The following is a 27995-nucleotide window of genomic DNA, read 5'->3' as shown; positions in this document are numbered from 1 at the left end:
ACGTATCGCAGAAATACAAAAAAACATGTCGATTTAATTTTTCTTTTCGAACTTTGCATGAAAACATAATAGCAATCTGATGCTTTCAAACCACACAGGCAGAAATAAAGTTGATGCTTCCTGGACTGGTCCAAAATAGGATTAATCAAATATTGATACAGCTCTAAGGGTGTCCTGTTCCCTAACAACTAAACTGAATACAAATAAGAGGAAAATTGATTTTCTGCTAAATAATTTGGCTGCAGGTCTCTCTCCCCCTTTCCCTTGTTGGGGTGTTCACACTTCCCACGGTATTTGACCGCATCAATTCAAGTTCTTTTCCTCCTGAGACGAAAAGCAAGCATCACTGCTCAAGCTGAGCAGGATGTGCCTTTTGAAATGACTAAAAGCTAGGTGGGGCTTAGCTGTCCCACTTTGTTCCATTCATTTGTGTGTGTGTGTGTGTGTGTGTGTGTACATAGACATTACCTGTGTGTGTTTTTTAGACAGGCTTTATTTAAACATGATTGTTCTTTGACATGACATTGTTGGTGTGTGTGTGCCATTTCCTCCTTTTTCCCTCTGCTGCCAAAAGTGCCAAGTGCGCATGTGTACTTGTTTGAAACCAGTAGAGTTCTACTCATCTGACCCTGGGAAGGATCTAGACTTTAAAACCAGTGTTTTAAAGTCTGAAAACCAGAAAAAAACAGAGTTTTTGCTTTTCTGTAACATTTAAATGATGTATGTACTTCATAATAATTGGACCATTGGTGCTTCCATACTTGGATGTCCTTTTTTAAAAACCAGTAGGGTTCATTTTTTTCTGGTTGAATGGTGTATGAGCCCAATCATTTGACTTTTGACCCCCAAAACCTGGTCATTGGTTCTGGTTTCCCTTTTGAAACTCTGACTCTTAAGGTTCTGAGGGTTCTTGATTTCAATTACACTTAACCATTAACCCCCAAAACCTGGTCCATCTTGGTTTTGACGTCCTTTAAAAATCAGTACGGTTCTCGTACCGACCCATTTGATATCTAACATGCTTTAAAATCAGTAGTGTTCCTTACCAACCCAAGCAGACGTGGTTGCTTAGCGATGCAAATGGGTTGCTACGCACAACACGCCAAGTTCAAAGTCCCTGGAAAAGATGAGATGCCATGCCTGTCACTATGCAGTGATTCTTCCTTCTTGTCTCCTTGCAATGGAAAGACCTTCTACAGACTTTGAAGGCCTCTCTTACGGTTGCATGGTTTAGCATCGGCATATAAGACGCAACATAACATTGATGTAAAACGAGTAGTCAATGTAATCGTTAGCGGAGCCCGTGTATACCGCCAACACTGACACTAGTAACACTTCCTCTTGTGTGTGTTTTTAATAGGACACGTTGCGTAACAAACCTTCATCATCTCCACTTTTCAGGAACTGGAGATGGTGTTTGTGCGGTGGCGGCGATGAGCCAATGACTTTTCGCGAAAGCTTATCAAAATGATGACATCTTTTGTACGTACGACCAAGGCCTCGTAGTGTCACACTTGGAGTTTAATTTGTGCAACCAAGGAACACAAGTAGCAGATGTTGCACTCCTACTTTATTATGTGCTACTATATTATTTACTATACTTTTATTTAGTACTACTTTATTTACTCCTAGAGGTGTCATGAGGGCCGCCATAAATCAATCGGACTGTGAACCATACCATCGGTACTATGAATGTAATATGGAAGTGGCGGTTTGCAAGATAATATTGGAACTGCACTTTAAGTGCACACGTTAAACCTTGCAATCCAACTGACCCGGTGCTGTCGACGTCAGCAAGTGATGTGTGGCTGTTTTTTTTTTGTTTTGTTTTTTTTGTCCATCAGAGTTGAACAGCTGTGTTAGAAGTTGTATTAATTCTACATTTGATCAAAGTTACTTAAGATTTGTCAGATCAAAACATGTAGATGTTTGGCCTTGGCTGCACCTCGTCGCTTTGTCTAGCGTACAATCCGGGTGTCTCAGTCCGCAGGATGGTATCCCCATAACATTTCAAATTGCCGTGGAGACGATCATATGCCTCAAGTCCAAAGAATCTCATTGCGATAACATAGCAGTTGCCATGGAGATGACCGTGAACAAGCGGCGATCAACAGGCGTCTGTGAAGGTTCCAGAGCGTCTCACTGAAGCAATCTCCTGTAGTTGCTGTAGCAGCGGCCTTAAAGCCAGCATTTCATGAAACGCTGCAAATGTTTGACAGACAGTACAAATTGCCTGTGGAAAAAATACATGTCACAATTGCCAATTCTGCAATTTTACAAGTGAAAGATGACATATTAGAGGAAATTGTGCTATATAATGATATTTTATTCTTATTATCATAGCAGTTTATGTAGACTCCAAAAATGTTGGCTATTATTGTGTAGTGTCAATTTGTCAGACAATAAACATTTAAAAAATGAATGCTAAAATCTTTGTCGTTTTGTTCTCATGCATAGTCTCATTTTGTGAGTTGGCTGTCTCATGACACCCCTATTTACTGCTATATAATTTACTGCTACTGTATTAGTTCAACGTATTTAAGCTGCAGATGCTAAATCACTTTGTCAATGTTTGCCTTTAGTAAACATGCTTTACATGTTTTTTGCTGGAGGTCTATCATGAAAGCATGATCTTTTTCCTTCACTTCACATTATGTCATAGTCCAGAGACCAACTTTTGGGTCTTGACCCACCATTTGAGAATGTTTCCATGCTCAGGTTTGGGGATACTTAGCTGAAAATGTTTTGAAAAACTGACCCACAGGGTTCGGGTGAATTGTTCATAATGGGAGGTGATATAGCAAACCTTTCACTGGAATAGAGCATATATTTAAATGTAGCAAGCATGCATGCAGAAATGTGTCATTGTTCACTTTGACGTGTTGTAGTGCCTCTCGGTGGCAGTGTGAATACTTTACTTGCATGGCGAGCTCTGCTGCCATCTGCTGTCTGGAGCTGAAAACTGCACCTTGAAAAGAAATCCTCATGAATCATTTGCCGTATTACTTAAAACATAACACCTTTTGAATGTATTGAAGCGCCGAAGAACTGGAGTCTGGGGCGGGGTGTCGAACTCGGGAGCGAACTTTATTCTTTTCTTTCTTTTATTCTTTAACTCTCACCCCTTACTTCGTGAGACATAAAAGCCAACTTTATAGCCGCAACAACAAAGCCTCCGGATGGCAACTACTCCCCTATCAATAGTTCCGGGATGAATTATGTACCAGCAAGCTAGCACTACAATATTTCTATTTTCTATACTTTTTTAAGACTTTAAACATTATCTGCTCGTCTGTAATTTTATATATTTTGCTAATATAAGTCATATACGTATATATTACCAGTTTAGTGCTTAAATAAAAAGAGAACTTAATCTTGAAAAAACAGTGTTTTCCTGTACGTGCTCATGTCTGCCACAGGGGGGCGGTGTTTCTCAGTCTGCCTCCATCGTCCCCATTGGGATTTGATGCTCTTGATTGGTGCCAGCTGGCTGTATTGATTGATACTGATTTGTAATCATGTGTAGACAACAACAATGAGAGCTCGGTGAGAAACATTCAAGACCTGGTTCACACAGTAAGTGTGTATGCGGTGTAATAGTTATTGATAGTCTTGAAAGAGCAGCACACCCAAAAAAGAAGCTATACTGTGATTGTATGCTTGTTGAATGTTCCTAATATGAAGTCGACGATGCGTTCACTGTCATTAAGTACTTTTGGGTATATGTTGTTGTCTAAAATGCTGTAGAGTGGTTTGATATGTGTGAGTGATATGGAACAGCGTGTTTTTACTGTGCATTGATTTGGTAGTGGCAAAAACACAGAACTACATTACTAGAAAACTAATGAGCGTGCGTTTTTGTCGCAGCCAGGCCGCCATCTTGTGTAGCACTACCTTGTTCTTTGCGACTCTCGATGTTTTTACTTATGGTTTGTGAAATTCTGGATGTGATAAGGCATTAAAATGCCCAACTGTGTGGCTGTAAACTTGGCTTAATTAGATAGTTAGCTTAATTGGATAGTCAAACTGTTATTAATTTCAATTATAGATAGTAACTGAGATTGACCTGTATGTTTTTTTCATGTATTTATCTTGGTCTCTTTACGTGTTAATTGCTAGATTGTCTTCATGGAGGCATTGGCCAACGTTTGACACCGAGGTAATGTCTGACTAATATAAATGGTCAAATACAAGAAAGCACATTTACACTCATCCACATTCCAAATCTTTTCTTTCATGTCCATAATCAACATCAGTCTGCAAGAGCAATTTGTCACTCGCTATTTATCTTTTATTCCCATCTGCTCGCCTTAATGCTGTCTGTCTGCTTCCTGGCATCCCCCGTCCAGTCCGACACACCAACCCCACCATGAGTCACTCTGACCAGATGTGACTCACCTCCTGGGGAGTCTAAACACTCTTCTTACAGAGAGACGTTGCCATTGTTCTTCTAATTACACCTCCCCCCCCAACACGCATCACTTGGAGCTGTTGTCCAGCATCTGGGTGGACTTACCCTTCAGTCTGTGTGGTCTTATGGGATGAAGTGTGTGTGTTGGGGGGGGGGGGGGGGGGGGTTACGCCACGCCACCATTATTCAGACCACCAGTGTGAGGCAGGTGGGAATATCCTTGACTTCTGCTGACTCATTTTTTTTTTTTGACTCATGGTGAAAGATGACCTCCTGTATGTAGTACATCCAAAATAACTTGTTTCTAAATCAGGGCTATTCAACTAGTGGCCCACGTGCCTGTCAATGACATCACAAAGATGTTCCTGTCATGTACAGGTGTGGTTCTCACCTGGCCATCACCCCTCAATAACCAGCATTCCCATACATACAGTATCATTTATTATTATTATATGGGAGTGTTTTCAGGTGAGCTGCAGTGTTGAGACACTCTCTCTTCAGCAGTTATCTGCAGCTGTGTGTTGCACGGATGGAACGTTAAGTCTACAACTCCATGTCAGTACTCTCAGAATCGAGCTTCGCCCAGAAACGTCACGGTGCAGACCAGAACGTGAGGTGCATTCAAAGACGTGCAGTATGATCATTACTTACATTTTTTTGTTTCCTGCCTCCAAACAAGTAGGAAGAGGGTTCAGTCTGTGCATTGGTTTCAGCACCTTGGCGTGTTTTGTTCCATAGATGTTCCATAGATCGTAGAAATCATATTAGTAGATTGAATGTAGGGGTGCTGGAACCTATCCCAGCTGTCTTCGGGCAAGAGGCGGGGTACACCCTGGACTGGTGGCCAGCCAATCGCAGGGCACACATAGACAAACAACCATTCACACTCACATTCATACCTATGGACAATTTGGAGTCGCCAATTAACCTAGCATGTTTTTGGAATGTGAAACTCCAAGAACGGCAAGGGTGGGATTGAACCAAGGTCTCCGAGCTGTGAGGTCTGCACGCTAACCACTCGACCACCGTGCAGCCTTGCATCAGAAGTCGATAAAATAAATATAAAACCGCATACCGTTTGGTACGTTTATGTATTGTTGCACCCTTTGTACTATGCAATATATGTTGATTTATATAAATTTTCATTGTACTTTTCTCAGAAGTACTGTTAATCTCATCTCGTCTTGTGACACGACTGCTAACTGGTGGACCCTGGTCTGGCCTAGTTTGGACCTCGATACTCGACCCAGAGTACCCCTTAAATGTCCATTCCATCCTTTTTTAAATGAATCAAAGTGGGAGAATAATGCGTTCTCTCTTGGGATTAATGGGAAAAGGGAAGTGGATTCTATGTTTATCAGCCTGCATGCGACTTGACCTTTTCTCATGCCCAGTAAACTCTCTCTCACACACACACACACACACACACACACACGTAGAAGTCATAAGTAGAGAGCAGTAGGCTGCGTTGGAGGAAGTTGGAGATGACTCAGCGGAACCACTGCTGATGTTCTTCATTCTTTCTGTCATCTGCTCGTCCTCTCCATTCTTTCCTTGCTCTTCACTCATCTCACCCTCCTCTTCCTCATGATTCCTGATTTCCTCCAGACTGACCTTGGGAGACATCTGTGTGTGTGTGTGTGTGTGTGTGTGTGTGTGTTGATGTGATTCCAAAGATATGTGTGCAATGTGTGTGTGGGATGATGACTCTCCACCCTCAGTGATTAAAACATTCCCTTTCTGTCTGTCTGTTCTTTTTTTTCCCAGACTTTTTTCCTCCTCCTTCAGTCTTCAGTGAGGAGCCGAGAGTGAAGAGGAGGATGAAGAGGCACAAATGGTGAGTGAAAAACACTTTTTTTTAAAAATACACAAATGTACATTAGAAATATTTCAATATACAGTAGAATGTACCAGAAGAGGGAAAACCAAGCAGTGGCACTTCGGTTATATAGAGGATCTTTGACTGTTTTTTGCAGTAGATCCTTAAACAGCAGAACACTCCTGATATATAGAGAATCTTTGTTGTGGGTCTCGTCAGTAGATCAGCAAGAATGGAAATGTGTACCATGTTTTAATGTCCCCAAACTTTCCTTACGTTATAAAAACTTGTTTTTGTGTTTCCGTGGCGTCTAAATTTGTCAGCAGACGTGTGACCGCTGATATATTTGGGGTTTTTTTTTGTAAGCGGGGCGTGACGCGAGAGACATGCTGGTTGACCGTGTGACAGCTGATGAGGTCATGTGGTCTCCTACATTTCAGCCCATTATGTCATCATACTGTGTAGTGTGGGGAAATCATCTGTTCCACACTAAAACTGCGGCCAATTAAATGTTTACAAAGCGTACAAACACACTCCTCATGGTCATAAAAGTGTAAAAATAAGACAACCACTTGATATGTTCGCCGTGTACCGCGGTGAAGTGAGTTTAACGATATTCGGCTCAGTAGCTACAGCGGTAGTTACCCCTCACTGAACCCTTACTGTTGTATCATTGTGATGGGAGCTAGTTATGTGTACTAGGGACCGTCAATAAATTACTATTGTGTTAGTTTGTTTAAAAAAATTACATTTAAAAAATATTTTAATCACATCACAAATGATTAGTCATACCCTAAGAGTATTTTATTTTTGGTTTAGGGACCTGACTCAGCGGTTTGTAACAAAAAAGTCAATTCCACAAATTCATGTATCTGAGGAAAAAAAAAAGGGGGCGGGTTCGGGATCAGATTGGTAAGACGATTCTGATAAAAAATGTATATGAGGACATCCTTAATTATTGGTCACACAAATTAGCCATATTATACTGAGCAGCCAGGACAGGGTGCCACGCTTTGTTGCTATACAATACCTTCCATGTCCGGTTCTATGGTTAGCATCACATATTCCCTTCATTGGGAAGGACATCCCTCCATCTTGTTAGCTTTAGCATCGGTGCTAACTATCCAAGGTGGTTGTGTGTGGCGCTTTGAAGATATTTAGCACACGCTTTCATTAGCGTAGCTTTGTAACTTTAGACTATGTTGCAAGCTGAACACTATTCCTATTTCTATTTACCACGGTGACATAAGAGACAAGTATATTTGACAGCTGTCGGGGGATCCCTGGAGCAAAAGAACGACCACAATTGTTCCTCGTCACTTTAAGTACAATAATTTCATTGTTTTATGAGGACCCGCCCCCGCCCTGACCTGCTCCTCCACCCTTTACAGTAAATGCATGTTTTTTTTTGGGGCCCGGATGAGGTGGTGCACCTAGTTTTGGTATCACCTTCCAGAGAGCGTGGGTATAAGCGTGGGAGGCGCAGGGACACAGATGACTCAGCAAACTCTGTTGCCGGGTAGAAGAGCACTCAACACACGCACACACATGAACTTTTTACTACTGAATCCACAAGCATCTCTTTAAAACCCTCATCATTCGGTGTAGACCTCATAAGATGATATATACGTTGTCTAGTTGTTTGTTTAATGTTGGTTTAACTGGGTCATAAATAAAAAGAAAATACACAACAGATTGATAAAAAAGGAGCAAAATGTGGCCAGTTTATATTTGTTTGTGTGCATGCATCTACATTATCCATATTTTAACATGAGGATAATTGCATTGCATCAGTGTTTTTTTTAATTGTAAAATAGTTTAACAAACATTAATAAGGCTGTCAATAATAGTAAAAAAATAATTGAGTTTAACTTGGAGATTAATAAAGTATCGAGCTATCTAATAAAATAATTATATTAATATATAGTATTAATGAAATTATTTCAAAATATTCAATGTATTAAAATTGAAGAATTACATGAAATTATAGTAGAATATAATATTATAGTAATGCAATACTATTCTACAACCACATTATAAATTATATTTTAAAAAATACTGCATATTTTTATATATAAATATTTCAATATTTTGTATTAAAAATAATAAAAATATTTAAAATAAAATTATTCAAATAAAAAAAGTATTGCAGCAATATTATTGCAAACTACAAAAACATTTACAGTTTTATTTTACAAATATGACATCACATATTTGACATTTATGTAAAAACACTGTGATGATGATTTAATTTTTTTTCTTCCAATAAACGAGATATTATTGTGATAAGTGATGCCGCCTCATTCTCGGCTGTCGTCCTAGCAACCAAATAACGTGACCTTTAAATGAACGTTGCAGAATAATTGAAGACAAATGCACATGAAGTGTTGTCAAACATGTAGCTGCGTGCGTCTGACTCAACTTTTAAAAAGCTTCAGATGAAGAAACATGGAGAGGCGAATATCTTCAAGAAGTGAAATTAGAAGTTAGCGGGGGCATGTATCATGTGTTGTTGCGCATTTTGACACACACACACACACACTCTCAAAGCGATACGGCTGCTCCTCGTTTGACTGTGCAGTAGTAAGCGTCAGATGACTATGAGACTCATATTCTCGTGTTCACTCGTCATTTTTCTGCTGAAACTTGGCCTCCCTCGTAAAAAAATATGGCTTCCTGTTTAGGAGCAATAAATTACATTCTGCATTCTACACCTCCCAAAAAGTTCAACCTTTGTCTTGTCAGACCAGAGTATTTTCCACCAAGATCCCCTCAGTGTCAAGAACACTGACCTTAACTGAGGCAAGTGAGGACTCCAATTCAGTTTTTTGGATGTTGTTGTGGGGTCTTTTGTGACCTCCTTGGATGAGTCATTGCCGTGTTCTTGGGTTCATTTTGGTTGGCCGGCCACTCTTATTCCATGTTTTCCCCATTCGTGGATAATGGCTCTCGCTGTGGTTTGCTGGAATCCCAGAGCTTTAGAAATAGCTTTATAGTCTCAGTTAATGGTTTCATTTAAAACCTGTATTTTGTGTTTAGCTGTGTTGTCACTGACTATTTACATTTGTTCGCCACACTTAAATGTTTCACATTAAACATGCAAATAATAATAAATCTGGAATACAAATCACACCACTGTATATGATCTTGGAATGTTTTCAAGTCAGAATAAATCAATTAGAGTCAGACTGTGCAACTGTGTGGGGATGCAGTTGATGTCCATGATTTATATTTGTCCATAATTTTGAATTTTGAAAGCACTAATGTGCTTTTTGGATCCATAAACTGTGTGCAGAACATAACAATGTTCATAACAATCATCATAGTGCTTGTGTTGCAGTGGAAGAAACTGAAAGCCACCACAGAAACTGCCTGTAGAGTGTGACGTCATGATACTCAAACACCATATGGCTGTCATAGTGGTAGCAGAGGCAATAGTAGCAGTTCTCTTTTCCTCCGCTAGATGGCGACTCGTCCCCACGTTTAACTCCTCCTGCAACTCCACAGCAGACTTGGACTTCAATGTCGGATGTTTTTAAAAAAGAAAAACGTATTTATTTGACATTTTCTGTTCTAACTTGTAACTATTTACATGTTCGTTGATTTATTTTGTTTTTAATGTTGTCTTTATTGCTTTTGAGGACCTAAAGGACCCAGAGAAAGTCACTGTGGAGTCATTTTTTTGCATAAAGCTCGACGATTTAATGGTGATTGATTTATTCGAATCTAATTTAAATATCTTTTATCGTTCTGGTTTTCAGAAAGGCCCGTTATATTGTATTTTAAAACTTTTTTTAAAACATACATTAGAATAATATTTAGGCCTTCAGTCTTGTGTTTTCCACCTATAATATCAACACAATAGGAAATACGGGTAGTTATTATGTAATGTATTGTTGCAGTGGTGCTTTTTGTAGTATTTTTTTTGTTCCGTTTCTTATGTAAAAATGTAAAAAAAAATTTTCAAAGGTGTTTTTCATGTCAAAAAATCTCATCTGGTTCAAAATAACATTAATCTATAATTAATAATAATAATAATAACACCAAATGACTTCAGCGTTATAAAACCTGAAGGTGACTGAAAAAATAACGAGGCAATTCTAAACGTACAAATGCTAAACATTTCGTGCTTATAAAGTGCCCCCCCCCCCCACACACACACAATTACCCCCATAACTTCTGTCTTTTACATACAATGACACCTTTCTTATTTTCTCGTTTATGATTATTGTGTGTATTCGCGGCGTTAACCTTTTTTGTTTGCTTTTAAGTCTCATTTTCTCCCATTTCATTTAATGTCCGCATCCTGTCACCCGACGTTTGAAGCTTCAATAAGGCCGGAGGACGTTTCATTTTCTCTCCGCTTTCATTTTTCATAAACCAACCAGGAGAATAAGTTAATAATAATAATAATAATGGTGAAAATGTGACGTTATGATAAGCTTCCTGTGCGAGGACAAGTAAGATGTTTGACACTTGGCCTTTCTTCACACAAACAAATGGAATTACTGCTCCCGATTCTCCAGAGATCGTCTATAAGACAAAAGGGATGACACACGATGAATTGAGCACGGACACTAAATTTGTAGCTGGTGAAATTCTGCCATCTTGTTATGAATATGTTTCCAGCTTTGAGTCATATTGACGACAATAATATTCGTCGTTCCGTTTGATGTCAGCAGAGAGAATACTGTAAACACACACACACAGTCATCTTGTCCGTTTCCTCTTTGCCACAATGTTGTGTTTGAATGAAACGCTGGCTTTGTTGATTAGATTTCTGAGATAAGAAAAATTATGACGCACAATCTTCTTAAAAAATAGGCACCATAAAAGATCAAATATGTTCAATTTGTTCTCATTAACTCCCGTTTTAATCGCGTATTTAACATAAAAGAACCAGTAACTATTGAGTATATGATTTACTTTTCTATTCTATATATTTCACTTTCACGCAAGAGACCATTTGGACATCTCTGGGTAAAAAGTGTATTTATTGCCAAATAAATGCACCATCAATGACTGTAATAATCGCATCCTAAATATTTACACCACATTTTGGGAGGGAAAAAATGTGTTCATAAGGGGCCCTTTAGTTTTTTTGATTAATCTGTATTTAAACACTTAAGTGGCCAAAAAATTTACTACATATTACTATTACGACATTAACCGATTAACTGTTCGATTATTTTTTGAATTACTCTATTAATCAAGTTTAAAAGCACATTAAGTGGATAGAGCAATATATGTATGTGTATGTGTATATATATATATATATATATATATGTATATATATATATATATATATATATATATATATATATATATGTATATATATATGTGTATATGTATATGTATATATATATATATATATATATATGTATATATATGTATATGTATATATATAGACTAAATAAGTAACTAATTGTTTGATTAATATTCTCATTTAATCGATTAATCTGATTTTAAACAAATTTCAGTGGAGTAAAAGCACTATACGTATGGAAATATATACTATATAACCGATTAATCAGTTGATTATTTATTTTGATTAATCTATGAATCAGATTGAAAAAAGAAATTTCTAAGTCGAGAAAAAACATGTGTGTGTGTATATATATATACTACATAACAGATTAATCAGTTTTAATCGGTGAGTCAGATTAAAAAAAACAAACAAAAAAATCACATTTTGAATTTCCGCCTCTTTATTCAGAAATGGAAAATATCAACTGAGTGAATATTATGTTAAAATAATGTCAAATACTACCAAATCTAAATGGAAAAAAAGCATAATTGTACACAAAAATACAACCCTGATCACTTCATTGAAGCCTGCTGTTTCAATGAACGGCCCAACCTATTAAGCCATGAATGGACCAAACCAATACAAAGCAGGAAATTAAAAAATATTCACATTTAACAGGGTGAAATCAGGATGTTTACATATTGAAATAAAAAGATTAATGGATTGTTGGTTAATCGGGTAATGGATTAACTATGTATTAATTGTTGCAGCTGCAGCCTCAAGGTTTAGCTTCTACGTGAACACATATTTGACTTGCATTCTTTTTGTCTACTTGACGGTCACATGTCAGACATGACTGGTGCTTTAAATGGGCAGAGACAGGAAGTGACTCCCGCTTGTCAATAAAAAGTGTATAAAAGTGTATAGACATTATGTGGAGACTTGGAAGCTCGGGGTTCATTTCATGTTTGTTTCTAAAGTAAGACAATTATTTGACTGTGGCGTCACTGAGAAAAAGAATGGGGTTATACGAGGCCTCCACGGAGGAGATCTTAATCGGGAGAGAAGTCTCTTTTATTGATGCTTGAGATCATTCCTTTGCCTTTAAAACATGGATAGCTTTCACGTTGAGATGAAAGAACAATTTAACAAAAGCTGTTTTGTGTTGCGTGTCTGTAGATTTTAATTCTCATGAACTCCAACATAATAGATGCCATTCCCGCGGATGAAAAACCCAATGATCAAACTTACACTTCCCATGTTTGTAGATGTCTGACGGGCAGGTGACAGGTTTAATCCTAAATTTTCGTGTTCCGAGGATTTCATTTTAGATTTTTTTTTTGGTCCTGTCCAGCCATTGGGGCTTTTCCCTCTCTCAGGGAAAAGTGTAACTTGCACACCTTCCCTGTTCTATGGAGTATTATTTGGCTTTATTTGATGTTTTCTTATGCAAGGAGCAGGAGGGGATAGAAAAGAAGAAAATGAGAAAAAAAATGCATGCAGTTCTTCTGAACTTTATGATCATGATCTTTTCACCTTGACATCCTCAGTTTGTAATATTTGTGTAGTGATAGAATTATGTAATACTATCATAAGATTATATTCACAGGGGTGGACAACCTTTTTTCCAGTGAGGGCCACATATGGAAATCTGAGAATGCGGGGGCTATTTTAGTATGTTATTTTGTTAAAAGGCTTTAAAAAAAAAAAAAAAAAAGAACGAGAACGAGAACAAAAAAACGAGATGCAGGCCACAAATGGCCCCCGGGTTGTACTTTGAACACCCCTGATACTGTATATACTGACAGTTAAACGTGACACACCTGATCTAATGAGTCAAATGGCACGTCCGGGATTATGCTGCAGATTGTGCTATTAATTAACATGCTAATTTAGCCCACTAGATCAATAATACATTATAAGATGACATACTGATTGAGAGGACAAGTCTAAAAAAGTACACAACAACATTTGGTTTGTCTGTCGTTTGTTTGGATGAATTAAACGACATGCAGCTACTACAATCCAGATGTTGAGGAGGGGATAGATTTTTTTATTTTTATTTTTTTAAAGTAGTGATTCACGACTCTGGTTTGGCAGCGATGCATCTAGTGAATGTGTTGATGGCGTGCAGGATTGTGACGCGTTTCATTTGAACAGCTGCTTCTGCCTCTTGCCAACTCTTACTGTACTTCTGCCCCATTTATCAGCAAGCCTTCTTGTGCAGGAAGCGGTCATGTTCTATAGGACCTTCCACTTAGGCTGTCTTGGCGTGCCTAAAAAGGCTTTTAGAGATATTTTTTTAAAGATTGTTTATAGTATAGACGATATCACAACGGACCTGCCAACATTTACACATTTTTCATACTCATTTGTACATACGTTTTGGAATCAAAATAATGCATAAAATAGACTGCTTTTCAAGTCTTACTGGACCTATTAATAAACTAAAAAAAAAAAAAAAAAAAAAAAACTGAAATATTGACTACATTAAAAAAAAAAATCATGACTGTGAAAGCAAGACTTGTCCTGGTAAATCAGGACGTTTGGTCACACATTCCAACCCAGCTGTTGCCTTTGGTTTATCATGGAGGCTGATATTTCCATTTTTTAATTTTTAAAATTATATCCTTAAAAAAAAAAAAAGCTGAACATTGTTAGTTCCTGCCATTCACCATCAGGGGGAGCTACTAACTGCTAATGCTACTGTTTCATCCAGACAGGCTCCTCCCCCTGCAAATACTCACATGCACTTCCAACAAAAACCAAAAAGTCTGGTCAACTTTTTTTTTGTTTTTTGAGATTTCCTGCGTGTATGCCATCTTCTCTGATTTCAGAACATTTGCAATAAAAGTGACGGTAACACAGTTATTACTCCCAGCTGCAATCATACCTCCATTCTGTCTTTAATGGCAGTCATTCACTAGCAATGCAGGGAGCCAACCCTGGCGAAGGGCCTTAAAAGCATGGGGTGTTCAAAGTGCGGCCCGTGGTGCATTGTAGAAATGAAATTCAAAAAATGGGAAAAAACAGACTCAAAATTTCTCGAGGGTTAACAGTTCTGAAGTTACACTTCCTGTCACTCACTTAATGTGTGGAAAACCGATGCACCTCAATACCGTACCATGAAATCCAATTCCCGATACATGTACCGCTACACATCTACTTGAAAATGTAAACAAAAAAAAGAGTTAAGTAGCTTACTTATGATCTTATGTAATCTATAACAACACTGCTTGTATGGTTGTATCTTTATTTGTTCACGACTGATTAATGGCTCACATGAAAGCAATAAAAACATTAAAATTGTCACGTCAAAAGTAGCTGAGTCATGCCAGCATTCTCTTGTATGCCCCCCCCCCCCACAACCACCAAAAAAAAAAAAAACAGGAACACAAAGTTCCCAACACAGCAGCAATATCAGTTATCAGTCAATCAAAAGGTCATCGGAACGCCAGTGCTAATCTGCGTATATGCTAAAAATAAACCTGTGTTAAGCTATAAAACTCTGATATTGCAAAACAATCAAACAAAATATTACAAAAACTATACCACAAAAACATGACAGGCTGTTATGAAGTGACGAATGCTAAAGTTAGTTGGTGTCGATAGATGTTTTGTCCACGATGGTGGAGTTTCTGCTGATAGGCATCTCTTATTTGCATTGAAGGCCTGATTTACTACGCCGGGATCCCTGCCTCATTTCTTTATGAAGCAGACGCAAACGTCAGGCCCGTCTACTGATAAAATGGGAAAATGACACGGAAAGAAAAATGATCAGCTAAGCTATCAGGACACTTCCCAGATGTACTGTATATAAACCCGATGAGGCATTTGGACAAGGAAAGTGCTGACTGTAAAATGTCTGTTTGGGCTATGATGCTACCTCCCAAGCTGGGAAACGTGCACCTTGTACCCACTGGTCCCATCAGTGCAGATTTAGTATGAAGAACATGGGAATGACGCAAGACATAGTGGAACCCTAGTTAGCGTCCGCCCCGGTTTGCATGATTTTTGGTTAACCTCATACTCGTACAATATTGCCTCGGTTTGCATAAACTCTACGGTGTGTCTTGTCGTGTTAACTTATTCACTGTCAGCCATTTTCAGAAAAGAGCTCCATACTCCATCACAAGTTTTTGGGCATTTTTGCTGAACCCAATGAATGTCGAGTTTTAGGACTACATAAACATTGAAACTACTATGTCAAGAAACTATAGACGCTCTTCTTTCATCAGAAAAAAAAGTTTGTTTCTAGCCTTTTTGGGTCTTTATAAATCTGCAATAGAACATGCGATTGTTTCCAGTCCAGGGTGTACCCACTCAGCTGGGATAGGCTCCAGCATACCCCTGCTAAATTTATGTCCATGTGAAAGTTATGCGTGGGTTTTCTCCGGGTACTCCGGTTTCCTCCCACAAAACATGCTAGGTTAATTAGCGACTCCAAATTGTCCATAGGTATGAATGTGAGTGTGAATGGTTGTTTGTCTATATGTGCCCTGTGATTGGCTGGCCATCAGTCCAGGGTGTACCCCGCCACATGCCCAAAGACAGCTGGGATAGGCTCCAGAACTCCCGCGACCCTTGTGAGGATAAGCGGTAGAAAATGAATGAATGAAAGTTATGCTTCAAATGTATCTTCACAAAAAGTTGTTTTTTAGTTGGGAACTGATATTTTCCTGAAACTTAACTATGTACTACTACTAAAGAATGTACAAAGGTAGTTTTTCTTTTTGTATAAATACCAAAAGAAAGATTAGACTTTCATCAAAATAAGTTTGTATCCTCCTGTTGCGCAATGCGGTGAGATGCCTTTTCTCTTCTTGCCTTTCTCTTCTTGCTTAACTGATTCTGTACTCTTGCTGCTGTGCAATACAAATTTCCCCACTGAGGGACGAATAAAGGCATATCTTAATCTTCCTGGTTGCTGCATATTGTAGCGCTCCTTTTACAAAGATACAGGCCGTGCGCTTATAAAATACACTTTGTGGCTGTTTTTTTTGGCTTAACACTGCACCAAATGTGCTCTATTCTATTGTGGAGTTGCATCATCACCTCTTTGCGCAAAACAAACATAAAAGACGTAATAGTTGTCGCGTCTTGGAGTAATATTCCCAGTAGTTTCCCTGCCATCCAGCCCCTGTTTTTCTGTGTTTTTTCTTGGCCAGCTGAAGGTAAAATTCAGGCGAATCCTTTTGTTGACTTGGTTGTACTTTGTGTAAAAGAGATGGGACCGAACTGTTTTTCGGCCTCACGCTTCTGCATCTGGCATCCAGACCCACATGGCATTTTTTTTCAAATTACTTGAAAATGCATCCATAGAGGCCTATCTTATTTTTACATGAGCAGAATTTCCTGTGATTGGCTAGCGACCAGCCCAGGACAACTGGGATAGGCTTCCTAGTGAGGATAAGCGGCATAGAAAATGGATGGATGAGCAGAATTTCAAGTTCAACAGAGATTTGACTCAAGTGATGACCATTTAAAAATCCAAAATGAAGTGTCCAATTTTACCGACTGATATTTTTCATTGCCCTCAATTTGCACCTTCTGCAAATCTGCAGAAGATCTGCACCAAGCTGTTAGGGCTTGGTTTTGGGGGACGACTGCGACTAAAACGACCTTCTTGGAGTATGTGTGTGTTTATGGTGATGCTGATGCGTGCACGTGTGGTTGTCCTTTTTAGTTCCAGACAGTCTGTACGCCACAACACGCCTACCAGTGCGTCAATGATGAGACAAACGCAAGCGTCTGCTTCACCTCCTACACAGGCGAGACATACAGTACATGCACATATATACCATTTTCACATACACTGTACAGTGCATTCACGTACAACATCAGTGTTGATTTGCTGCCTGACGGTTTAACACCTGAGTCCAATTCCATCACACAAATAATGCAACCTCAAATGTAAGTTATGTTTCCCTTCTGAAGGGACCAACATGTAGAGTAGTCAGTGTACAGCTTGTATGTAGCAGTTTTGGTTCGCTATCCACTGAAAATGAGTCAACACACAGCCGTTATTGTGTAAATAGCTGGCAACATAAGCAAGGCGCAAGATAATAGTCTCACCTCCAGTCATGCTAATAGTAGCATCAAGCAATCTAACCATTCCCATAGTCCCTGCAGGTCATTTAGGCTCATCGCTAACAGAGGCAGTGATTTTCAACGACCTTTTTTGCTTTTCATGTGTGGACTCGAACCATCCTCAAAGGTTGGAATGTTTTGCTGGGTTCCGCCGCAAGAACTTTGCTTTGGTTTCAGGGAACGTTATTGTGGTTTCAAGTGCACTTTGACTGCGACTTATGGTTGCAAACAGGAAACTGTTTCCTGTTTATGGTCAAACCCACGCAGCTGGAAGTGAGGGAGGGGAATTGAACAGCGGGTTTTGCACATGTGCGCATTGTTTGCCATTTTTCGCACAGTTGGGTAGCGTGTCATTTTTAATCGTTGGGACCGTGCTGTGATTTAAAGTACTTGTCATCTTCACACCTTTGAAGTACGGGTCTTGATTAGATTGCAGTACCTGGCAGCGACCAGCAGAGGGTAGTTAAGTTCCTACTAGTCGGAGTTCCTCTGCAGCCTGTTTAGGCAGCAAACAGGACATGTTCAGTTGTGGTTCTATGGCGTGTGATAATATTGCTTCAACAAAACCAAGATTTTGCTGCCTTTTTTCTGGGCCATTGTTTTGTATAAACCATAGATAATACTCCTTGTGAGGGTAGTACCAGAGTGTGAAAGGGAATGCTGAAGACTGGTGTGGCATTGACACATGGTCGCCTCACAGCATTTGAGTGTGAAGATGTTTAGCTCTGAGCCTCCAAAACCTTCCTCTTAGCTGTGTTGTCTCTTTTTTTTTTTACTGCCGAAAAAACACACTGAAGTATGTGACGTAAGACAATATCTTATAAAAGTTAAAATTATTAAATTCCAAGAAGGAAAGTGAATGAATGAGATGAGGTTCCCAAGGGTTGGTAAAGTTAGCCTGGAGCTACTGCGCTGTTTGACTTGTTGACGTACTCATATTTTGTGACAAAAAAAGAGCTGGTTTCAGTTACATGATATTGTCAAAGTTAGCTTGAGCATTTCAACGTGAAGATGTTTAGCTCTGAGCCTCCACAACGTTCCTCTTAGCTGTGTTGTCTCATCACGCTGCTTTTTTATTAATCTTAAATGCATTGGTAGTTGGGTCCTTTCTTCTTCTTCTTTTTTTTTACTGCAGAAAAAAACACACTGAAGTATGTAACATAAGACAATATCTTATGCAAGTTCAATTTATTAAATTCCAAGAAGGAAAGTGATGAGGTTCCCAAGGGTTGGTAAAGTTAGCCTGGAGCTACTGCGCTGTTTGACTTGTTGATGTACTTATACTTTACGACAAAAAAAAAGAGCTGGTTTCAGTTACATGATATTGTCAAAGTTAGCTTGAGCATTTCAATGTGAAGATGTTTAGCTCTGAGCCTCCACAACCTTCCTTTTTAGCTGTGCTGCTTTCTTTCTAATAAAACTGTACTGAAAACTTTGAGGTAAAATTGTATGCATATTTCTACTTTGTGGATTCGTTGTTGACTTAGTGCTCGTTGTCACTGGTTTAGGAGGCCTAAAGAAGGCCAGCATTGATAGTCCAGTGAACGGCATCACGCCACGTTTGCCTTGATTGGGTTCAGTTGAGGCCAGTTTGAATTTGGGCTCTTCCCAACCCAAAATCAGAAACCCGCACGAACGCTACTACACCTTAGACTCTTTTGTTGATGTCACTCCCTGGATGAGGTCTAACTCCCGACCAGGATCGCTACATTCGAACGCAACACCGACGGGACCGGTTTCACTATGCTAATCCTACAGCATGGGAACAACACCAGCATCAGCCGCCTCACCGTGCGTCCATCCGGGTATTACAAGTAGTAATACATTTCATGTATTGTCTTAAATACTTTGGTAGTAGTGTCAAATCTTCTGTTGACTGCAGAAAGATATACATGCAGTACTTTCTCTTGTGTTTTCTGTCATATGAAAGTAACGAAAGCTCATGTTGTCGGCCGTGATGACTCAAACCACTCGCGCTAATGTGTGTATGAGGACTTGAATGTGTGTGTGTGTGTGTGTGTGTTTCTGACATTTTTCCTGCACTATATATTTTTTGTAAATATTAATTTGGTTCATCTGTTGGCTGGAATACAATAAAATACAATATTTTGATATATTAAAATTGTAAACATACTACAGTTTATATTGTATAAATGTAGGATTATTGTGTTCAATTCTTAGTCACATAAATACTTACATCTGTTTCATCATACTTGCATTCAATATGTATTACCCAAATATTAATATTATGAATACAAACAATAATACCCCTCTTGTTCGTTTTCACTTTTAATCATAATTTAATCTCTCAGGCAAATAGGAAAAGTACTTTTAATAAGCTTTTTTTTTTTTTTTACCTTCTGAAACCTGATCAGCATCCTTCCTCCCCGTCGCCTTCTTCTTCTTCTTCTTCTTCTTGTAGTAAAAATCAAAGCTTGTCATGTGTTTTGAGATCGTATTGTCCTCCTTTGTTGGTTGTATATTTCAATCCCGTGCTGCGAGTTGAGTGTCGAACGAATAATCATTGAAGTCTGGCTGCGTGTGTGCATTTTGTGTGGTTGGTTTGGAGGGAAAAAAAAAAGTTTAATCTCTAATACTGAAAGTATGAATCAGATCGAGACAAGATCAATGGTCCATAAATGGAACCTTTTAATTGTAGCTCAAGAGCATTATCTTAGTTTAATTTGCTTGCACATATTATGGGTTATTTTTACTTTATTTAGTTTAATTTAGTATTATATTGACATACATACTTAAAAGTACATTTTGCTGTTTACACTTGCACAATTCAACCTGTGGGAAGAAGCTGATTATTTAATCGTACCCCTTCTCTATGTTCCAGTGTATGTCATACATTTGTACATGTCATGTTAGATTAATTAATAGATTAATTAGAGGTATAATTTCAGACATGGTTGTAAAAAAAAATTCTAAATACAAACAAATCTTTCAGGTCATAAAAAAGCGGTGCCAGTCAGTTCTTTAAATTGAATAAAGCTTGTTTTTAATTGAATATGAAACCAATTCAAATAAAGGAAGTATTTTTTATTTGTAGTATTTGCTTTAAATATATAAAGTATATATACAGTACGTATAAAATGTTGAAATACTGAAAGCAACCCTTTCCCCCCCACATTGCTTCGAGCTGAGAAATGTGCCCATTTTGTTTTGTTGTAAGTTGTTTGGCTTTATTGTGGCTGTGTTGTTGTCAGATGTTTTTCACATAAATAAATGTAAAAGTCAAAGTGAAACTGCGATGCTTTGGAGTGATAATACCAGCAGAGCTTGAGGGGAAATTTCTCTGACAACCCACTCACTTTCGGCTGGAAAAAAAAAAAAAAGACTTTAACCTTTTCTGCAATCTGCGACAACAAGCGCTTGGTTCATAGTATTTTAGTATTTAGTGATAAATTAGTCTGTGATAATTGTCAGGATTATGTATGAGAGTGTGTGTAAAATAAGTCCAAAAAGCCTTTTGAGCAATTATGTCCTTTCTTTCACATGATTGCTTATCACGGTTGTGTGATTTTATTTCTAATAGTCATGTCAGTATTAAAATGACACGGGCGACATCTTGCTATGTCTCGTGTGTGCAATATTCAAAGTACTGATTTGTGTCACACACACACGCCTACTAATATTGCTGAAATGGGTTGAAATTTCAATTCAGATGCAAGCATTTAAATTGTATTTGATGCTCACATTTCTAGATTAAATATACAAGCTTTAGTCAAAGCCCAGAAATTATGAGTGCATATTTTGACATGTTTACTTACATGCTATATTTCAGCAATGGCTGTCATGTGTTTCTATTGAGTTGGTTGTTTTTTTTTTATTATTATTATTATTATTATAAGTTCTTATCTCTTCTTGTTGTATACATGTTTTGTGTGTGTGTGTGTGTGTGTGTTTTTATACTTATTGTGATATGTTTACCATTCTGCTTGGAGTGTAACTGTACTGCATCACACTGACAGCTGTGTCTAATATGCTTAATAATATATATATATTTTTAAATGTATATAGCATATTTGTATGCGTGTGTGTGTAACAGTGCATCATTTCCCAGCATTATATTTCTGACTGCGTGAGTGTGTGCACACTTCTGCAATTTGCTTTGTTTCTTTTTCTACATGCAGCACTCTGTGTACTTGTGGATTATTTGTGTTTTGCCTTTTTTTTTTTTTTTTTAAACGATGTACACACTGTTTACTTAAAATACTACTGTATGTTATAGGTACTGTAAATACTGTTTTGGATTTTGTGTGTAGCTCCAGTCATTCTAGTTCGGTCGGTACAATTTGTGATATTAAGTGTGTGATTATGTGGGATTTGTGTTGTACACAGAGTTGTGTGTGTGTTTTTGTGGTTGGGTCTCTTTTTTTAGAAAGCCTTATTAAATAGCTTGGAATTCAAAATGTGACATTTAGAGTACGTTAGGAGGAAACTTGTGTGGGTGTCATCATCTTAGTACTTCATTTGTGTTTTCACTAGGTGGGACTATGTGAGTGCAAATGGTTGGTTGTCTTTATGTGGCTGGTGATTGGCTGGTCCAGGATATAGCCTCCCTTTTTCCCCAAAGCTAGCTGGGATAGGCTCCAGCTTATGGTATATAAAATGTTTTATGTCTATAGCAGGTGTCCATGTTTAAACAAAAAGATGCGCTATAAACCTTGCAATCCTGCCTCCACTTGGAGTGACGTGTTAGCTCCGATGAGTGAGACGCTTTCTTCCCATCAATTGAGCAAACGCTGTAGTAATTCTGCACTTGATTAAACTTACTTGGGATTTGTCAGATCGAAACTTCAACACACTCCAATTCACTACTTCCTGAATCTGCACCATAAGCATCATGGGGACTGTTTTTTGGGGGACTGTTTTTTTATTCAGACTAAGGATGTCCATAGTGCTGCCCAGGGACCTTTCAGCAAACACCACAGATAGAATGCAGTCCAATGGGAAACCCAGTTTTTCATCCCTTACTGTAAAAAGTTTAGACACCCCTTAAATAGTCTTATCCATTAATGATTATTCTATTATTTCTGTCTCTACATGGTTGCACAATAATTGGCTAATCCTGTACGTTGTGTGTTTCTGTGTTCTTCTGTATTTTTGACTTACCCCCACGTTTGTGTGCCCGCAGCATTAGCATTAGTATTATCATACATATTTAAATACATGGTTTAACCATTTATTATATTTTATTGAGCAAATTATTCCTTGTCTGGTAAAAAAAAAAAAAGTCAAACTCATTTAGGCTACCAATTAAAAATATCATGAGACACAAGACTACACTAGACTGAGTGTGTTTTATGCGCAACCCATAAACAGACTGCCATCATTTGCATGAGCGTCCCCGTGCACGTGAGTGAGGCGCCTGACATTTACGCATTCAAATGAGCCGTCTGAGGCTCATGATGGGATTTGGTGCTTTTTAAGATAATCTCTCCAGATGAGCGCTAAACGACGCCGCTTAAACACCGCAGCAGGCGTCATCCCCCACACACACTTGGGTTTCACCTCTGCATCATTGTTACTAGATGCCTTGTTAAAAGTGCAGACAAATACTGCAGTAAAGTAGTATTAAATTGAATTTAAAAGGGGCAGTACATGTTGAATATCTCCATTGACTAAAAGTTACTTCCTTTTTGATGGTTGAAAGAAGGCAGCCCGTTCTCGCTGAACTTGTATCTTGAAACATATTTAGTTTCGGTTGCCTTGGTGACTTATCCTGCTAAAAAAGTAAACCATATCCAGACTTAACTCAGCCAGAATAAGGAGAAATCCTGGTTTGTATTATGTTGTTTATTTTCTTTGGTGTAAATATGAACCAAACCCGGTTGGAAGGTTGTTGTCTATTTTCTTTGAGGCATTACGTTGCTCGGCATTTCCTGTTGGCTATCGTCAACGTTTAAGTCGAGAGTGTCGGGACGCAATCCTGTTGTTGTGATTAGGAGATCTGAGAAACTGTCCATAAAGTATAAACATCTTCTCCCAACTTTTAAAATGTATATTTAATAGTGTATTACTTGTAAATGGTGATTAATCCTAATTAATTCATTAATTTTTGAACAGTGACTATTGTGGCTAGAATTTTTAATAATTTGACAACCCTAATATTTATAATTGTTTGGTTTTAGATCATTTTATTTTAAAGTAGGCTTGTTTTTGATGTTTAGCTCTGAGCCTCCACATCCTGCCTTTAAGTTTAAGTTAGGCATATGATGCATCATTTTCAATTTTTTTTGTTGCAGAAAAACCCACATTCTCCAATGTTTGACATCGAACTATAACCTATGCAATGATTGGAAGAGGCTTATGGAAAGTGAATGGAGTGACGTTCCCAGGCGGGTTAAAGTTAGCTTGGAGCTATATTATGGTGAGCTTTGTTGAGTCTTTAACAACAAAAAGGCCGGGATCACTACGTCTTTAATGGTTTTGTCTCAACAACTGAGCTAAATGTCTACTGCACATACAGGAAAAAGGGGGTGCAAGCCTCAGCGGGCGTGGCCTGGTTTTCCCACCCTGTCTGGCCGACTTATTGATCACCATGATGATGGATGGATGTGCTCCACTTTACCTAATTAATACAGAGTGTAGGGTGGGGGGGTGGCAGGGGCATCGCTGCGGAGGGACCGGACCAGCACTGCTAAAATGTTCTTCTGGTCAATAAAAGAGCTTCATTGACTTGAACCTCGTTACTTGTGGAGGGCAGAGGAAGATAAAATGATAAATGGCATCAGCCACATTGCAACATTCTCCGTTTTGAGAGCGTTTAGGGAAGTGCTGGTTCCCCTGCTTGAAAGTCAAATCATTTACGTGTAGATTAAGAAAGTAAATACAATTTAATGGTCGTCTTTTGTCACAGAGTGTCAATTATTTTGATGTTTATTATTGTGTTTGGGTAACTACATGAGGTGACCAGAATATTAGGGAACTCTCTATTATGTCTATTATTTAAGTCACTTCTTGTGAGATTCAAAGCTATATGACTGGTTGAGGTAAATTGTTGAAAGTTAATATGAAATAGAGATGGAACTTTTTGTAACAATGCAATTAAAAAATAAAATAAAAAATAGGAATATTTATAGGAATTATAGGAGATTTATAGGAAATAGGAACTTTTTGTAACAATGCAATTAAAAAAATAAAATAAAAAATGGGAATCTATAGGAAATAGGAACTTTTTGTAACAATGCAATTTAAAAAATAAAATTAAAAAAATGGGAATTTTTAGGAATATTTATAGGAAATTGTAACGTTTTGTAATGATGCAATTAAAAAAATAAAAAATAGGAATTTAAAATGTATGTTAATTTAATGTCTTATTTTTGTAACAATGCTATTTAAAAAAAATAAAACATGGGAATTTATACGAATATTTATAGGAATTATAGGAAATTTATAGGAACTTTTTGTAACAATTCAATTAAAAATAGGAATTTAAAATGTATGTTAATTCATTGTCTTATTTGTCTTATTGACAGTTGCAAAAAGGTGAAACCTAATAGTTAAAGTAATTTATTTATCTTAGAATTTATATTATTTTTTTCAATTAGGCTAAGTGAACAAACTCAGAAAGAGGTCGGATTAATCCTTTCATTACCCAAATAAGCTTCATTATTGGTAGAAAAATTAAAATAAGTAACGGACCACGCCGTGGCCCAGTGGTTACCATGTAGGCCACACGGGGAGTTGAACATCTGGGTTCACCTCCCCGTGGGGGCATCTCTGTGTGGAGTTTGCATGTTCTCCCTGTGCATGCGTGCCTTCCTCCCACAGTCATTCATTTTCTACCTGGACTGGTGGCCAGCCAATCACAGGGCACATATAGCCAAACAACCATTCACACTCACATTCATACCTATGGACAATTTGGAGTCGCCAATTAACCTAGCATGTTTTTGGAACCTGACACATTTGTGGTTCCCCTGTCAGGATTTAAAATACTATTAAGTAACTGATCATATCTATTGATTTTATCTTTACTGTACATACGCAACTCCAAACCAGGAAAATGGAACACAATGAAGAGCTGTGACGCATACAAGAGTTTTCCCAGCCTATCACATCGTCCTGGTGGTTCACCACCGTTCCCCAAGGGGGCCCCCACCACTATTTGAGAAGCACTGGGTTCATTGGTGACTCCAAACTGTCCATAGGTATGAATGTGAGTGTGAATGGTTGTTTGTCTATATGTGCCCTGTGATTGGCTGGCAACCGCGTCTCGCTCGAAGACAGCTGGTGTAGACTCCAGCAAGGTAGACCTCATTGTTTATCGAATACATGCAGAGACAAGAATGTGTGTTCATAAGGAAAAACAAGCCATTTGATCAGTGACTCACACAGATGTCAAAAACGGGAAAATCCACATTTGATGTGCGAGGTGCCACAGTCGGCGGGTCAGGATCGGCACCAGTGATGTCAAGAAGCATAAACAGTGATCCGTGATGAGTCAGTGTGTAACTGTGTTCAGTATTCTGAGTCAATTTCTTGTCTTGAGGCGGCCCTTGTGTGTGTGTGCGTTTATGCTGTACAGTGATACAACTACACACAGTAAACTTGGATATACCTTGAGAGTATGCGGTGTACAGACTGTATGGCAGTATAGGTAGTCCCGACATGAACCCCGACTCTGTGAGCCTGTTTCTGATGAAATATTCTATCTGCACCCATCTGATGTGTCTGATGTGCATAAACTGTAAAATGAACAAAGATTTGGAGTCAATTGAGGCGCTCACTCGCACGTTAAATTGTTTCCTGCTGCTGGTGCCGCTTGCCCTTGTTTGACGTCAGTCAGTCAGGGCACGGGTCTAATGAAAGACACATTGCTAGCACCGTGAGGTCCATTTCCGTGCAGTTCAAGTCCTGATCTAGTTTGTTTCCTTTGTGTAGGTGGCAAGAGATGCACCCTAAAGAGTGTGACATCATTAGCCATGTATACATGGACCCAAATATTCCAATTCCATTCGGGTTATTTGCTTAAACAGAAAGAATTGAACCTTTTGTATACACCTCATTCCGAAAGAAAAGTGGCAATCCGAATGAACATATAATTGGATTCCCTGAGGTGGAATATTCCTTTCCCCAATCCGATTGAGGTATCTTGTACCCGCTCAAACGGTGCTTTCTTCTTCATGGTGTTTTTCTTCTTCTGTTGTTTATTGGCGGTTGGCAAGCAGCTTTCGTGTGCATTAGCGCCATCTGTGGAACAGAATCTAAACCCTTCTATACGCCATTCACAAGTCCAGTTTTATTAAAAAAAGAAAATATATATCTATATAAAACATGTCCCGAGCTTAATTATAAAATATTAGCAAGATTGAACTTTATCTTTTCCTGTTCCCGGGTGCGTTCTTTCAGGGAATGCTGAGATATGACGTAACACGCAGCTCCAGATGTTCTTCAGTTTTAAAAATGGAGGCTAGCAATCGGTACTGGACTGCTGCGGAAAGTTTGTTTTTGATTCAAACTAAATTTCAAGACTGGACGAACGAAAAACTGGCAATATGGAGTTAGTCTAACAAGTGGGGAAAAAAAACTTGAGGAAGTCGGTATCACGTGATGTTGATGTTTACGTTTTACTGCGCATGCTCCATTGACTATTCTGGTTGATTATAGCAGCGCATGTAGACAAGAGATTGGAATATTCCTTTCCATGGTTACCATTGTTTTCGGAAAAGTCATTCGGAAAGAGGAAAAACTCCTCATGTAAACGTAGGTTATGTAGGTTAACTTTGGTTAACCTACATGCTAAACTGGTTAACATGTGTTTTGGTTAAGGTCAAATTTGACCTCTGTTTGTTTACATTTTCTGTCTTGTCATATTATTACCACACTGCATGAGTCAAATTGTGTTTTTAATGTATTTTACTTTTTTTTTAAAAAATAGTGCAGAAGGTGAACGGCGATGTAACGAGGGAAAACTGTATCCCAAAATGTGTTTCTTTGCTTGAAAAGGTCAATTAGGCCAACTAATCCATCAAGTCATTTATCAAATTCTGACTTTAAAGAATTTGCTGCCAATATTAATCTACATACATTGTAGCTCCTAAAGCCAAGTCCTGGAAAAAGCATCCTATATACTTAGCAAACGCATGATTGACTCAACCAGAATTCCATGTCGTCACACAGGACAAAATATTCCGTTTACACAGACGCAATGTTGTTCCTGCTAGCTGATAAAGTCTTAGGAAGAGCTTGGGTACAAAGGTTAGAATAATGCGATAAGCTCAAGACTTAGTCCTTAGACCTAGCTCCACTTTTCACTCACGTTTCACCTTCCATCCACGGCCAATTTACATCGGCGGCGTTAAGTAGTCCTGCACTTCATCACTAGGAGGAAAAACATGGCATCCATCACAGTCCACGCTGAAGACTAATGATGAGTGATTTATCAAGAAGAGCGAATTTGCTGATCTGCAGGC

General features: G+C 38.4%; 1 long non-coding RNA gene across 1 annotated transcript in view; it reads left to right on the top strand.

The window, feature by feature from the left end:
• The window catches only part of LOC131107756 (uncharacterized), a 67698-nt gene that overhangs the window by 815 nt on the left and 38888 nt on the right, over positions 1-27995 (top strand). The window contains exon 2 of the long non-coding RNA XR_009120327.1: positions 6179-6248. This is a non-coding gene — a long non-coding RNA (uncharacterized LOC131107756). The remainder of the gene's footprint in view (positions 1-6178; positions 6249-27995) is intronic.

Source organism: Doryrhamphus excisus, chromosome 20 (assembly GCF_030265055.1).
Source record: "Doryrhamphus excisus isolate RoL2022-K1 chromosome 20, RoL_Dexc_1.0, whole genome shotgun sequence".
Classification (NCBI taxonomy): domain Eukaryota; kingdom Metazoa; phylum Chordata; class Actinopteri; order Syngnathiformes; family Syngnathidae; genus Doryrhamphus; species Doryrhamphus excisus.
Note: the sequence above shows the minus strand (reverse complement) of the source record. Positions and strands in the feature narration are given on the sequence as shown.